A 15,603-nucleotide genomic window follows, 5' to 3' on the forward strand; every position below is an offset into this window, starting at 1 on the left:
AATTACTGAAGCAGCTGGAAACTGGTCAAATTATGCAAGGTCTGATGTAGCATAACTTACTGCTTAGCTTTGCAAATTAGTAGACAATGAATCCCCACACTAGCATATGAAAGACCCTCAAAACTCTGAAAATCTCTGTATCTTGTGAGGACTTGCAGTCCTAAATTTCAGTGTAAATAATGATACAACCATGTAATACATTAAGGTATCTTGGAATTCTTGCATTTTTGAGTGTGTTTATCTGATCATACATAATTATATTCTTTGTAAACTCACTGAGGTATTCAGTTAAAAAGCTCATATTTAATTAAAATTAATTTAACATATTTTTAGCACATACATATTTTCTAATTTTTCCTCTAAGTTAGATCCATATTTCATCCATATCAGCTGTAGACCATAGCTGGAAAACAAATTTTGTTCATTCATATCCTAACATCTTTCTGTGTTCTGCTTAATGAATATTATATGTGAGCTCTATTTTTTACGTTGTTGGATCTGTTTTTTCACACACACACAAAAAAATGTGAATTAACTTTTTTTAAAATTGTTGCTTTGTTTTGTGTCCTATACATTGCATTTTCACTTTGCAGTTCAAATGTTTTCATCCAAAGAGTGACTGGGATATTACTTTATTCGTTGTAATGCAGACCAATATATATTATTGTAATGAAGAGCTTATTCGGTGCCTAACAATTAATCGCTACTCCAGAGAGACCGTTGCTGCTTAGTAGTATATTTCTGATTTCCATAACCCTAATTTGGATAATTTATGATCATATCTGGAAGATCCCACATAATGTGCCAGTTAGTTTTCTGTTTGTTATACTCCTGAGCCACTTGAGCTTGACAATCAATTATGCCTGGGTTTTATATTCTCTGCCCCAATTACTATATCTGAAACCATTGGGCAGAGGAGAACACATACAGTAAGTACTGGCATGTTCTTGTAAAGGTGAGAAACACAGAACTTCAAAGCTGGTTTATGTTTATTTAGACTATAGATAATAATAATACAGATTCTCTATTTTGTATTTATGAGATGCTCTTAGTATAGTATCTGGTACAGCAGGAAGTTTTATGCAAGACAAAGACCAAAGTCTCAGTATATTAAAAGGAAGTTAATGCAAATAATAGATGATAAAAGTTGTTTTAACAACCTATTCAGTATTGTCCATGCTGTGTACTCCAGTTAGCATTCAGAAACCAGGACAGCCCAGAACATTTGTTCTTACACTTTACAGCCTATCCATAACTCACTGAAGTTAGAACAATAGTCGCTTTCTTTGACTATTTTGTATCTCCTTTTCTACTGCAAAAAATTCTGGAGAAGGGATTATATTCCTTGTGAACAGCATTGCACCCAAAATGAATACACAATTAGAGAGTAAGCATAGTTTTTAAGAAGTGACTGCTTTTTCTTTCTTGGCTTTTCTACCACTATCATTTCAAACACAGTTAATTCATTTTTTTTTTTTTTTAATTTTTTTTGCTCGGGATTTTGTGTCAATAATCAGTAAGGGACAAAAATAGGACGTTTCAAAAACTAGCCTTGTTACTTACTCTTTAGATTATTCCAGTGACTTCTGTGTGGCTTGGTACCACTCACTACTGCAAGTTCAATAACAATATTTTATTTTTCTGTGATCTATCTTTAAACATTCAAATTGGAAAGAATTCCCATTATTAGTTACCAAAGGAATGTAGGATATTAATATCTGATACCATTAAATGTTAATTAATTTGTTGTCCCAAACTATGCAGCAGTTACAATGTGGTAAGTAAGACTGAAAAACAAAAATTAATTATTTTTGTCTTTGAATGAAGAATATACAACACTTTAAATACAATTATATTTGTAGCTTAATATCAAAAATCATTTTAGGCATGATAAATTCTAACAATGATGAAATCTTATTTCTAAATATACAGTCCAAAGTAGTGCCCTTTGTAGGATTTAATTTCCATTTCTTCTTAACAAATTATTCCGTTTTTTTTGAAGGCAGCAGCTGTCCCTTCAGTGCAGCTGTTACTAGTGAAGATCATTGATTAGCTTGAAGTCAATGACAGCAAAGGAACTCTGAGGATGCTCTGATACGAGATAGCATGAATAATCCTCCAAATCTCTCTCTCTTGCACACGCACAGCATGAAGTTTGGACATCTACCTCTTTCCCTCATTTTCCACTAGTCTAATTCACTCAATGTCTGTTCAATGTTTTAATGAAATATGATAGTGCATCCACTATAAACTCAGTCCTGAGCAAAAAGCACAAGAAATGCATTGAGACCTGGACAAGTGCTTTGATAACAGCAGGGCATCGTGAGTACCAGAATGACAGACACTGGCAAATGGCATAGGGGAAAATTAGCTTACTCATGGCTTGGAGAAAGGTTGTGCCAACCATCTGTCACAGGAGATCTCCCAAATGACAGCAAGGATCATAAATGCACATTAAGGTTTTCCCCATGTCACCTCAAAACCAGTTCTCCCAAAGGGACCCAAATAAGACAAATATGCGTTATTGTTCACACACAAGAAACCTACATTTGAAATTCATCAAAATAATTCAAATGCATGCCACAAAACAACAGATGTAGACTCAGAGTGTGTGGGGGGAAGCCTAAGCTCTGAGGTAATATCTTTAGGTTTTTTCATTATGTTTAATAAAATAAATGCCATAAATTCATTTCAGTGTGTAACAGATTTGCAATGATAGTGATTCTGACAAGATGACATTGTCCCCATTCTCATCTTGTGAAAATAAAGTAACAACTGATTAAACAGGAAGGAGATAATACACTACAGAATTAACATCCACATTAAAAATTATTATTGGAAAAGAATTAGGCAATGAGGATAAATATTTAATTTCATATCATCTAGCTTTTTGCAACTTCATTTGGGATCAAATAATTTCATTATTCATTATCGTTGAAATCTGAAAGCATATTACCACTCGATAGTACATAATATAGATTCTATTAAAAAAACTCCACACAAAAAGAAAGCTGCAGATACTCAAATTCAGTGCCTAATGATAACATTTATAAGAGATCTCTTAGGGCACCTACTGGGGAACCTGAGCATTGCATGCCAAAGAAACTGCAAAAATGGTAAAAATCTTTTTAACAGATTTAAACCAGAACACTAATCCAGCCTCTTTTTTTTCTCCTCTGGGCAGTCCTTGTTGTATTGACCATAGTACTTAAAGCAAACAACCAAATGAGGAAACTTTACAGCTGAAAGCATTCACTGATGGAGGGGAAAGAGCTAACATTCTAAATTTCAGAATCTGGCAGCTCTTGACTATTTAAATGTATATTAAGTTAAATATACTTAAGTTGTATTTATATAGAAAAAAATATTTTTCATTAAAAATTTTACTAAAATCACGATGTGAAATTTAATTCATAAGAGCTGTGTTGACAAGAATGTCAAAGTCTTTGGATTAGGCTTGTTTATTCTTTAAGTTTGTTTTTCAAAGTATTTAGATTTTTTGATTTTTTACCTATGAAGTTCTGTGGTAGTAATCTGACATCTGTAAAAAATTTCCATATAATTTTTATTTGCCATTTGATTTATTTCTGCCCACTAATACAGAATATTCTCTATTTTATAGTTCATTTCCTCAAAGTTCCTCACAGGTGATTTATTGAGACATATGGTGTGTAGCTAGGAGTTTATCTAGCCTGTGACAGAAAATGGTTGTTTCATTTACTTTACAGAAAAGATAGCTTTTGAAATTTTGTCAATAAGGTAGCAAGCACCTCGTATCAGCCTCATAAAGCTGGATTTATTTTTAAGCAAAAGTTCTCTCTCTGTTGCTTTAATATATCTTTATGTTTTCCAAGAGTCTGTGACCTGTAACAGTCACAAACTCTAAGGAGAACTGCCTGATACCTTGTTAAAAATATGCCAGCACCAAATCCAGAACAGTAACACACCTAACCTGCTGCTGAGACACACTGGCAAGTTGGTAATATCCACTATCTCTGCAGTTTAGGTAAACTCTTCCAAACCAATGAAAATCCCCTTGAGCAGGGGATAAGTACCATCCTTATATTCATTTTATGCATTACTATAGGAATTATGCTTCACAAAAAAAATTTTGAAAATGACATGCAGACTTCTTCCTACATTTATCCTAAATCTCAGTGATGGAGATGAAGCACAATCACTTATTTTCAAGTGGGTTTTCCTAGGGAATAAGCCAATGAAAATAGTGATTGCATGTCTGGAACAAAAATCTAAATTAATATACAGTGTTGTGTAGCCTAATGCACTCCTAGTCATGTATCTCCTCATGCGTCCGATCCCATCCCAAGTTGTACTAATAATATAAAGGAACTGATTCTTCAAAGAATGCACTTACTGACTTTGAAGCAAGTAGGTCTGTGAACTCTGATATCTGTACTGGGTAAGAGACATTTCCTACCGTTCTAGAGAACAAGAGGAGAATATAAAAAGATATGTAGACATATCTTACCCTGTCTCTCCTTGAGACCAATCAGCTTGTCCCAGAAGAGCACAAAGAATATTAAATGGGATTGCGTGTTCTGGCTTATTGTCTTTGTGACTTTGATATAGCAGCATTTCTCTCTTTTTTAAGAGATAAATTTCATCAAATGTTCATACCCATATTATAACAACTACATATGGTAAAGAATGCAGTGAACTTTCCAGGTGGGAGACAATGTCATTATTCTACATGCCAGTTAGTTCACAGCCCTACTTAGCCAGAATCCTTCTTTGTTTTTCCAGACAACATTCCAACAGTCTGAATAAGAACAACAACAAAAACAAAACAAAACAAAACAAAACAAAACAAAACAAAAACACCAAAAAAAACCCCCCCAAAAAAATCAATCTAAGCAGTTGAGTAAAAATGGAATTTTCATTCTCTGGCAACTAATTTCTAACCATTTTGTCACTGCTTCTGCACAGAAGAATGATGTGATATAAAAGGGGTAGTATGACAGCTTCATGTTGTCACATCCTAAAAGAAAAAGGATATATTCATACTTCTTACTTATAAAGTAATTCCTGGGATGAAATCTGAAGTCTTATATTCCGCACACATTCATTCTATTTCATTTTCCTTTCTTTTTCATAGGTCACTCTATAAACTCTGACATTCACAAGAAACCAACTTGCTCCTGCCACTAATACAGTGTTAAATATTAATAAGCACATATTTTTTAAATAATATGAGGGATGTGAAATGGTTACTTGAGACTCTTCAGTTTTTATACCTCTCAATGAACCCAATTCAGGAATCAGTCATCTCTACTCCAAAACTTATCTAATTTAAAGTGACAGACCTTTAATTACATATGGCATACTATCCAATTATGTGTAGAAAAATTTATTTTCACCAGTACAGTACTATTTGAAAAGTTGAGATTTGATCTGCCAAAAAAATCAGATTTTCTCCAAATGCTTTACTCAAGAAGAAAAAAAAAAATAAAGGGCATTACAACTTATTAAATATTCAGTTAAAAGGCCTCCTTTCTTGTAGTTTATCCAAACCTTCATGTAATTTCTACTGAAGTCAGAAATAGGCCAAGTAGGTTCTTGTTCATCAGTTTTGTGAATTTATAGAAATTTGAGAAGGATTACCCAGTCACACATGAATATAATAAAATTTGGGGGAAAAAAACTAGGAAAAAATAAGACCTTATTTTGGTTTTAAAAGCAATTACAAAGAAGGTGTTACAATTCATTATAAAAGATTTTTTTGTGTTTATCCTTAACCTGTAATTACTAATATCACTAATACAGATCACATTATTTCCATATACAAGAAAAGAAAACACAGATGCCCTCTTTTTGCTTAAATGGGAAAAATACTGAGAGACTAAACTTTAAGCAGTAAAAAGAAATCTGGGGCACTGCTGGGAACAGAAGTCTCCTATTTCTTATTCATTCTTAATCACATTATAATCCTGCCTTATCAATCCACATGTCAAACTAAAAGCAGTGATTACAAGTCATCAATAGTGATGATCCGATATTTCAGTACAATCAAAAGAGACACACAACTGAACTTTAATGAGAGCTCAGAAAAATCACAATGGTCTGCCTTTTAACGTAAGTGGTACTGCTTGCCTGGTATAATACAATACTATTTATTCCAGAAAAATACCTATAGTCACTGTAAAAATGCCTGCTGTGCTCACTTTGCTTAGTGTGTGCTACATAATACACACACACAGTACTATTTCACTGAAAACCTCCAGAGATGCAGACAGTATAGTTACAGGGTCAACATTTTGAAGCAGGATCAGAATACATACTACACTTTTGCATTTGCTTCCCTGTTAAATCAGTTACTTGTTTTCAGTCAGGAAGCCAACATCATTCTGAAGTTTCAGAATTCAGAGATTTACACAGTTCATAGCGCACATTATTAAAGAATATTAGGTGCTACTCTCAAGTATAGATATTTAAGACAACAACTTGAAAAAGCTATTTTCTTCAGGTGCATGTGATTTCTAATTTCTAATGTAATTTCTAAGCTGTTTGTTCTTAGTGGCTTACTGAGCACCAAAGATGTAGAAGTCACGTTTCAGGGCAGCATCCAGGTGAATTAAGCCAGAAAGCCTCTCCTTACTCCACCTGCGGTCATGCACAACATAAACCTAGTGTTCTGCAACTAGTAACATGTTTCATATGGGTGGTATTTTACCATGTGTTGGTGCCTTTCAGTTTTGAGTGGTGATAGAAAAAAAACTAAAACTGAGGTGTAGACAGAGAAAAGTGACTCACAACCAGTATGGAATTGGCAGCTTTAAAATAGGGACAGAAGACAGGGATTTGAAGTACAGACGGTTGTATTTTCAGGAAAGGGTATTTCCTGAGAGAGACATCACTGGAACAACCAAAGAGGTTAAATGGCAAGAAAAGATCACAGACGAAAAGATTCTCTGAACAGCTGAGTACAGGAAGTAGAGATAACAAGAAATGACTAAGAGACCAAAGAAAGAGTTGAAGAACAGAAGAAAAAGCAGGTGAGCTGGAGAAAGGGAGAACAGAATCAAATTCCTGCAATAGGTGAAATGGCTAGAGATGGAGAATGGATAAGAAAACGCAGTACATATAATACTAAGGAAAAGAAATATAATGAGATCACTTCATGTTTCACCTGCTATTTTTTTATGGGAAGCACTCAGCAAGATTTTGTTCAAAACGAAAGAAGTAAAGAGGAGATTCGGAGAGATGAATCATTACTTGTTTCATCCAAAAAGTAGCAAACTGTAAACAAAAACTGTCACTCTGAATTGTAGAACTAAGAAACCTCAGTTCAGTATCTGCTTGGAAATAACGATTTGCATGTGATGAAAGAATGTCTGTATCTATTACACAAAACAATAAACCAAATGTAAATTGAAATTCCTGATAATCATCTATTAAAAATTGCCTACAGATGAAAATATATTAACCTAGTAAACTCCCAGATAAATTTGAATAATGGATGTATTTCAGAACCAGTGACTTGGCAAATATATAAATGGCAAAACTAATGAGCTATCCATGGAATATATTTGCTGTGTTTATTCAGATAGTACTCCCAAAATGCAGGTGATAAAAAGAAATCTAAAGGACAATGCACGTGCACTATATACAGGCTTTAGTAATGCTTATGGTAGAATTAGCAACAATATGACTGGATAAAAAATAACTCAAAGCTCTTCAAAAGAAAATCCTTTTGCACTCAAAACTTTTAAAGATGTCAAGCAGTACAAAGGCCTATTAGAAGAATTGCTTAGACCAGCCATAAAAGCATAACTAAATTATATTATCTTATAAAAACTCTTATTTGAAACATAGGACCATATTTTAGTCTGTCTGTGGATGCAAAACAGAAGTAGTAAGAGTGAAGTTTTAACTATCTCAGCTGTGGCTGCTAACCTCATCATAAAACAGAAATAACTTAATAGGCAGCTTAACACTAAATCAGGTGCAAGTGTCACAGAATCACACATTTTTTAGAGTTCGAAGGGACCTTTGGAGATCATCTAGTCCAACCTCCCTGCCAAGATAGGGCTGTGGTAGCAAAGCAGATACACAACCTATTGGTAGAGCAGCTTTAGTGAAAATATCCTTTGAAATACAGTTTTAAAATAAAATACAGTTTAATATGTTCCCTTTTCTAATTTGATGTACGGTTATATTCAGTGGAGTAGCCTCACTCTAAAACTAAGTATGGAGAAACACATTCATCATGCTGTGAATTTGCTAAAGCATTCCAACAACACTATAGGAAGAGTTAAAGAGTTAAAAAACTGTTCAGAAAAATGAAGCTGGTACAACATATATATTTTCAAATATTAAGAACACTATGGTAGAAAGTGCTTTGATTTTCTGCCCTTGGATCTATCCAACTAAGATTGCAGCTGGTCCAGTGGATCTATTTAACTATGTTTGAAACAGTGTGTGACTATGTACGAAACAGAGTGATGGCTGCAAAATTAAATCATAGCTAAGATAGTATGAAAAAGTGCATTGCTGTATAAACAAAGTAGGAAAATAATATGGATTATTTAGACATATTTTGACACATGAATTTTATTTCTATCCAACTCTGTGGAATATTTACCAAGTACAGTTTCATCAGACCAATCCTGCGTGTTAGGATGCAGAAGTTTCATTTCACATCTATAAGCAATGACTACTAAACCTTACCTCAGTTTAGGGTCAATCTACTTTAAATTCTATCGTAGCTTTCAGATCTTTCTTCACATCCCTCATGCATACCCATCTGAAACATATAATTGATTGTAATTAAACCCAAAATAAGGTCACTGTATGGCTTGCCCTTATTCTTTATACATATATAAATCCACCAGGTTGTAACATACTAATGACTAGTCTGCAGTTTACTGTACACAGGTCAGTTCATAAAGCATGTTTTGGATAGACAAATTTTTGTGTCATATTAGAAAAACTATCAGAAGATGTACTTCTGTTTATAATTACTCTTTCCATGTGTTGTCTTTAAAGGAATTATGTAATATTTGGACTGATCCAAGCTGTAATTGACTTTTCCAACTGATTCCATCTTGTATCTTTTGGAATTTCTCTGTTTTAGAATTCAACTTTGTACAGTCTACAGATATATCATCAACCAAACATCTCTTTTTATGAGTAGTCTTTTTTTTTTCAGCCTTCAAAATCTCCTCGAAAGGACAACTCTGGTGATTTTAAATGTAGGGCAATTTTTCTTATTTAGTATATGATTAAGACTATTTTTATGTTGTTTCCTTCATTGAACTCTAAAGCAATGCGACAATTATTTTGATACATTCCCTTAGAGTCTAACTGAAGATTTAGATACCTAATTTTAAGCATCAAGACTTGGAAGAATAATCATCCTTGTTCCAGCAGTGTTTGTTTTGATTAGATAAACATAAAATAATTAGAAAACTCTCAATATGAATGTTTGATAGTTGATTTTGGCACACCTTCTCATGGTCTATTTTGTAACCCCACATACAGCTCAAAATTTCATGCTGGCATTAACAGCTGTGCTTTTTTTTTCCATTATCTTTTGTGCCATTTTCATCAAACATGAAACAGGAGAAACTCCTTGGTGTGCTACATCCTATCTGTCACATGCAGTGTTCTGAAGAGAAAATGTAGAAGCGTAGAAGTGTAATCTGTGTTATTGAAAAAATTAACAAGTGGAACGATCTGCAGAACATAAAACATTCACTCTACATTGCTTTCCTCCTTTCCTTGAAGTTTATATGACTCAGAAGTGAACAGCATACATAAAAGCATCCTATGGAGCTCTATGGTCTACACTGCAGAGCGCAGATCAGAATTTTTAGAAAAGTGCTCTCCTGAGACATGGGCATTTCAAATGTCATACTTCATCCCAAGTAAGATAAAAATAGAAGTCGTTTGCTTTTTAGAATTGGACATATACTTAGAATGAAAATCTAATCACATACTCTTTCCTTACAGAGGATGATTAATTCTTCTGATATTGTGGACTGTGGTTGTACTGTGCTGTAAAAACCACTATTGACTTTAATGGACTCTTGGTAATAATAATTGAATTATTAAAATTTTAATAAACTCGCAAATAACGAGAGCATTACATTTTTTTAATACTTAAAATCAAATAAATGATGTAACTATAGTCTTTAATTGCATAGTCTCTTTATTTATATTTTTACTTTGAGCCATGTAATCTTTCTTTTCTGAATTCAATATACACCTCAAAATTACACTTTTACAGTGCTTTTGCCTTCTTAATTTTCAAGTTCTTGACCCATTTTAATAAACAAATACACAGGTGTTGTTCCTTTAGGCTTCATCAGTATCATTGAGGTTCTGCCCACATTTTCTTCTAGGAAACAAGTTCACATGAATTCTCCCATAGTACCTAATCCAAAGGATGTTGGATGTTTTTTAGGTAGATTTCCTGATTTCTTGAAAACAATTAGATTTCTCTTATGTTCAGTAAATCAGACTGAAGATACCATGTCCAAATAGACATTTATTCATCCTACAAGAATTCAACTCAAGTATTACCAAACTACCTAAACCCCAAGAATCTGATTATCCATAGATAAAGTTTGTGCTACATACTTTGTATTGTTTTGGTTCATTAATTTTGGTTGGAGTTTTAGTCAAAGTATACCCAACAATAATAATTGTAAGCAAAAAGATTGGCTTCATAGCTAGTGTCAAAAATTGTGGGAGAGAGATGCAAGGCAGCATTCAAACTAACCTACAGTGACTGTGATTTTGGTTAAAATGCCCATGATGACAATCACCAATTTTGGTAATGATAGTTTAGTATGTTGTTCTATTTCTTATGCAGAGGTATACAGGTTTAAATTTGAATTAAGAACAAATTACCTGTAGAAACTCTTGAACAGAGTTTTACAGAAATGTTGTATACTGTTGTATAATGATGTAAACTGTTGTATACCCTACTCCCTCATATTCACCAAGAATAACTGATGCTTATGAACTGTCAGTGGCTTTACAGAAACACTGAAACATGTCTAGAAATTATCAAAAGAGCAGATAAAGCCATAAATAGAAATGTTATTGTTTGAAACATACTTTAGGAGAAAAAAAAAACATTCTATGGTGTCATTAACTTCTGTATCCTGCTACAAAAACTGTAATTGCACGTTTTAACTAAATGCTAGTTTTAACTATTCAAACTTGTGCACTTCTGTTTTATTTGCTAGTCTTTTGCTTTCTAGTTAAGCCAGCTGAGCTGCTGTTATGATGACCTAAGTTCTGTTTGTTACTGTGTTAATATATTACCCGGAGACCATATTAAATGAAAAGTGTCTCTTTCCTTGCTTACGTTAGTCCCCGTTGTAGCAACACTGAGAAAAACAAAAGTCTGCAAAAGGGAGCAGAACTAGTTCAATAAGTAGAAAAAGTAATAATACTTCCAAACATGTAATCTATTGAACTTGTCCACCTTGCTCTTGTGAGATCACAGTCCTTTGCAACCTCCAACTTGCCTGTGATATCACAAATCCATGGTGAAAACCCAGCTTCCGGGAACAGGCAGCCTGAGTCTTTGCTTATCAATTCTTCCTTATGAAATATGAACTTTCTCAGGTGTCAAATTAAATTACGAGTGGTGGTTTTTGTATCCTTCTGGTTTTTAGTGTAACTACCTGGGGAACTAATTTGAGAAAGAAACAGAACACTTTTAAATTTTTATGAGAACTCTTTCAATCTGAATATTACATAATTTGCACTGAATTTGTAATGTTTAAATTATTTTAGAGCAAATTAGTTTTAAGGTTCATACATGGAAAATTTCATCAGCTAAGAATGTTACAGAAGACCAAGTTTGCAGTCTCCCAGCTTCACTAATGCCATTCATTTTCTTGATCTTTTTCAGAGTATTTGATGTCTCATAGTAGTGAAGTCATTAAATAAACAATAATGTTGAAAAACACTTTTTCCATGTTTCAACTCGGAAGAATCTGGAATTGCACTTTAACACTGGTTTTACATGAATGCTTCCCAGTAGCTGCTTTGAGCACCTCTGTCAACCTCCCCCTTTCTGTAAGATCTTTTCAGCAAAATAGTTAAGTGTCTCTTATTTTTATCCCATTTTTAAACTCACTTCAATCTTATTAAATCCTCTGCAAGAGAATATAATGGCCAGATGATTCAGTGGTTCCCATCTGTACAGGAAAATCTCTGGTAGCATCAGTGAATCTTTTAATGTAAAATCCTCTCCTCTGGGCAATATGATTGAGCAGTCTATTTGGGAGATTTTATGAAATCATAATTCTTTCAAATTCATGGGAAAAATAAAACATCACTGTTGTAACCCAATACCCTACTGTTTTGGGGATGGTATGTCCCTTTAACCCTGTAACCCCTACAAGACCAATGGACTGACCCCTGCGATGGGATTGGCCTGAAGCCAAGGCTGACCCCTCCCCTTTCCTGACCCAGAGAAAAACCCTGAGCCCACGTGTGGGCTCGCTCTTTATCCCCATCTCTCGCTCTGACCACATGGAAGCCTAAGAATAAAGCAGAATACCAACCCTGGGATAAGAGCCTTTAATATCTTATGTTCTACATGAAACAGCATCCCAGGCCAGCTCTGCAAGGTATTTGGGGAGCAGGGCCAGGCCCTAGGGTGCAGTTTCAGTTGGCGCCCAACGTGGGGCTTTTTAAATTAAAACCCACGTGAGAGGCTGTGACCCTTAGAAGGGTTAAAAAGCCGACGGGAAGCCCAACTACCCTGCAGGCGAAACTTGCTTTCTAGCAGGTCTAGCTTAAGGGGACGAAACTGGTAAACCTTCCAGCCTAAGGGAGGTCGGTTTTCAGGAACAGATTACAAAGTACAGTTCTTCAGCTCCTCGGTACTTCGCACAGAGTGGTAAGTATAAATTTTCCTCCGTGGGGAGGGGGATTTTGAGGTGCTTTCTCTGTAGCATCGAGGTGCGGGGGGCTGGGCTGCACAGCGTCCTCCCTGGGGGTTTGGAGCTGTATGCAGCCGGAGACACTGGTGGGGGTAGCAAGGCCGCCTTGAAACAGTTTCTGCCGTGTGTACAGTATCACGCCAGACAGCTGATTTCAAAGAGAGGCGCCGCTTTTGCTGCAGCCTGTGATTCTCTGTGGGGGGAGGTGCCAGTTAGCCGGCAACTAGCAGCCTTCTCTTACTGTGTTTTAACTGTACTTTGTCGTGAGATATTAGAGTAACTTGCTGTGGAAAAATGGGCTCCCAGCATTCTAATTTGAAAAAGAGCGTGGCTTCACAAATTAGAGAACTTTTAAAGATTGCAAATGTGAATATTACTAACAGAAAACTAGAACGCTTTGCTAAGTGGCTGTCTATAGAAAAATCAGATCTTAATTTGGCAGATATGAATTCGGTTTTCTTTTGGAATGAAATTGGAGATTTATTAACTTTAAAAGTTGAACATGGAGATAAAAAAGCCTTAATGCTTATCCCAATATTTTTGCAAATTAGAAAACTGTTACTTCAAACAGGAAATAACAGGCAGCCACAGCAAACTGCTTCAGAGTCAACCAGTTCTTGTATCTGTCCCTCTACATGTGTTGTTCCCTCTTCACCTAAGAAATCTGACTCCTCTGTCTCTCTAACTCATGCTGACAACCACGTGTCTTTTACTAGTGAGGCTGAAAGCAGACACCAAAATGGCTCCAGCCACATGGCATTAAACTCTTCTTCTTCCCATAATGCTCCTTCTCCCTTGATAACACCCTCAGACCTCTCTCCAAACTCATCCTGGCCCCTGAGTATTCAGGGCAATTCTCACTCTATTCAGGTTTTGCCATCCCCTCCCCCAAGCTATCAGGCTAGCACAGAGGGGGGTGGGGGTGGGTGTGGAAAAACTGGTTCTACAGGTTTTACACAACCTCCTTCTGAGATAAGACCCTCGGCACCGCCCATCGCTCAGGACACTGTCTCTGTGGAGGCACATTATCAACAGTTAACACAGCCCAGAATACAGCCCATCCCTAAAACCCTCGATCTGGAAACTCAGATACCATCTGTGGCTCCTGTCATTTATATGGGTAAGAGAAATGGCAGGAGAACATATCAGCCACTACCATACCAAGATAAAAAGGAAATTTGTAAGATTCAAAGAGAATTTGGCAGACACAGTGAAATGTTTAAAGGATTTTTAAGAGCAACATTTAGTTCTCATGAGATGGTACCTAATGATATTAAGGATTTATTCAGATGTTTACTTTCAGCTTCTGAATTTGATTTGTGGGAAAGTACAGTAAATTCACGAATACAAGCCGCACTGAGTATAAGCTGCATCTCTGGGTGTTGGCAAATATTTCGGTTTTTGTCCATAGATAAGCCGCACACGAATATAAGCCGCTCTGTCGTTCGCAGCGAGGACCCGCGTGCAATTACTAACAGAACCACGGGAGGGCGGGGTTTACTGGCTGAGCTAAGGCTGTGCAGGCTCGGCCCGCTAGGGGCCGCGGACGGGGCCAGGTGCTCCAGCCCGGTGCTGCCGCTCGGGGCCGGCCGCCGCTGCCCCTGGGCTTGGTCACCCCGGGTCGGCGCTGCCCCGCGGTGGCAGGCAGGGACGGAGCTTCCCCCGCTCCTACGGCAGCGGCGGCAGGCGGGGACGGAGTTTTCCCACGCCCGTGGTGCCGGCGGCGGGCGCGGAAAAAGCACCCCGCCTCCTCCCCGAGCCGCGACAATGGCGGTGCTTCGCCCCCGGCGGCTCCCCGGGCCGTGGCAATGGCGGCGCCCCCCCCCCGTTGGCTCCCGGGGCCGCGGCAATGGCGGCACCCCCCCCCGTCGGCTCCCCGGGCCACGGCAATGGCGGCGCCCCCCCCCGTCGGCTCCCCGGGCCTTGGCAATGGCAGTGCTTCGCCCCCGGCGGCTCCCCGGGCCGCGGCAATGGCGGCGCAGCCCCCCCGCGTCCTCCCCGGGTCGCGGCAATGGCGGCGCCCCCCCCCCCCCGTCGGCTCCCAGGGCCGCGGCAATGGCGGCGCCCCCCCCCCCGTCGGCTCCCGGGGCCGCGGCAATGGCGGCGCCCCCTCCCGGTCGGCTCCCGGGGCCACGGCAATGGCGGCACCCCCCCCGTCGGCTCCCCGGGCCGCGGCAATGGCGGCGCCCCCCGCCCCCCCCCCCCCCACCTCTCCTCCCCGGGCCGCGGCAATGGCGGCGCCCCCCCCTTCCCCCTCCTCCCCTGGGCTGCAGCAGAGGAAGAAAGAGAGCTCTCCCGCCTCTCTCCCCGCCCCCCGTGCTGCCTGCAGGGAGCCAGGGCAACATGGTAACACTGTAACAATTGCGAAATGCCGGCTTTTACTGGCCGGTGCTTGGCTCGGCACTCTGGCTGGCACGTCTGGGGTTGTAAATGTCAGAAAATTATTAATATATTAGCCGCACCCGACTATTAGCCGCACTTCCGGGTTTCCACCAAAATTTTTGTCAAATTGCTGTGGCTTGTATTCGTGAAATTACTGTATTTGGAAAAGATCTTTAAGAGTACTTTTGCAGGAACTACAACAAAGCCCAGAAAGTGCAAAAGATGAGGATGATAATGATATTACACAGGAACACCTAACAGGAGAAGGAGAGTACCAAAGCCCTGATAAACA

The sequence above is a fragment of the Catharus ustulatus genome, chromosome 5 (assembly GCF_009819885.2).
Source record: "Catharus ustulatus isolate bCatUst1 chromosome 5, bCatUst1.pri.v2, whole genome shotgun sequence".
NCBI classification, from domain to species: domain Eukaryota; kingdom Metazoa; phylum Chordata; class Aves; order Passeriformes; family Turdidae; genus Catharus; species Catharus ustulatus.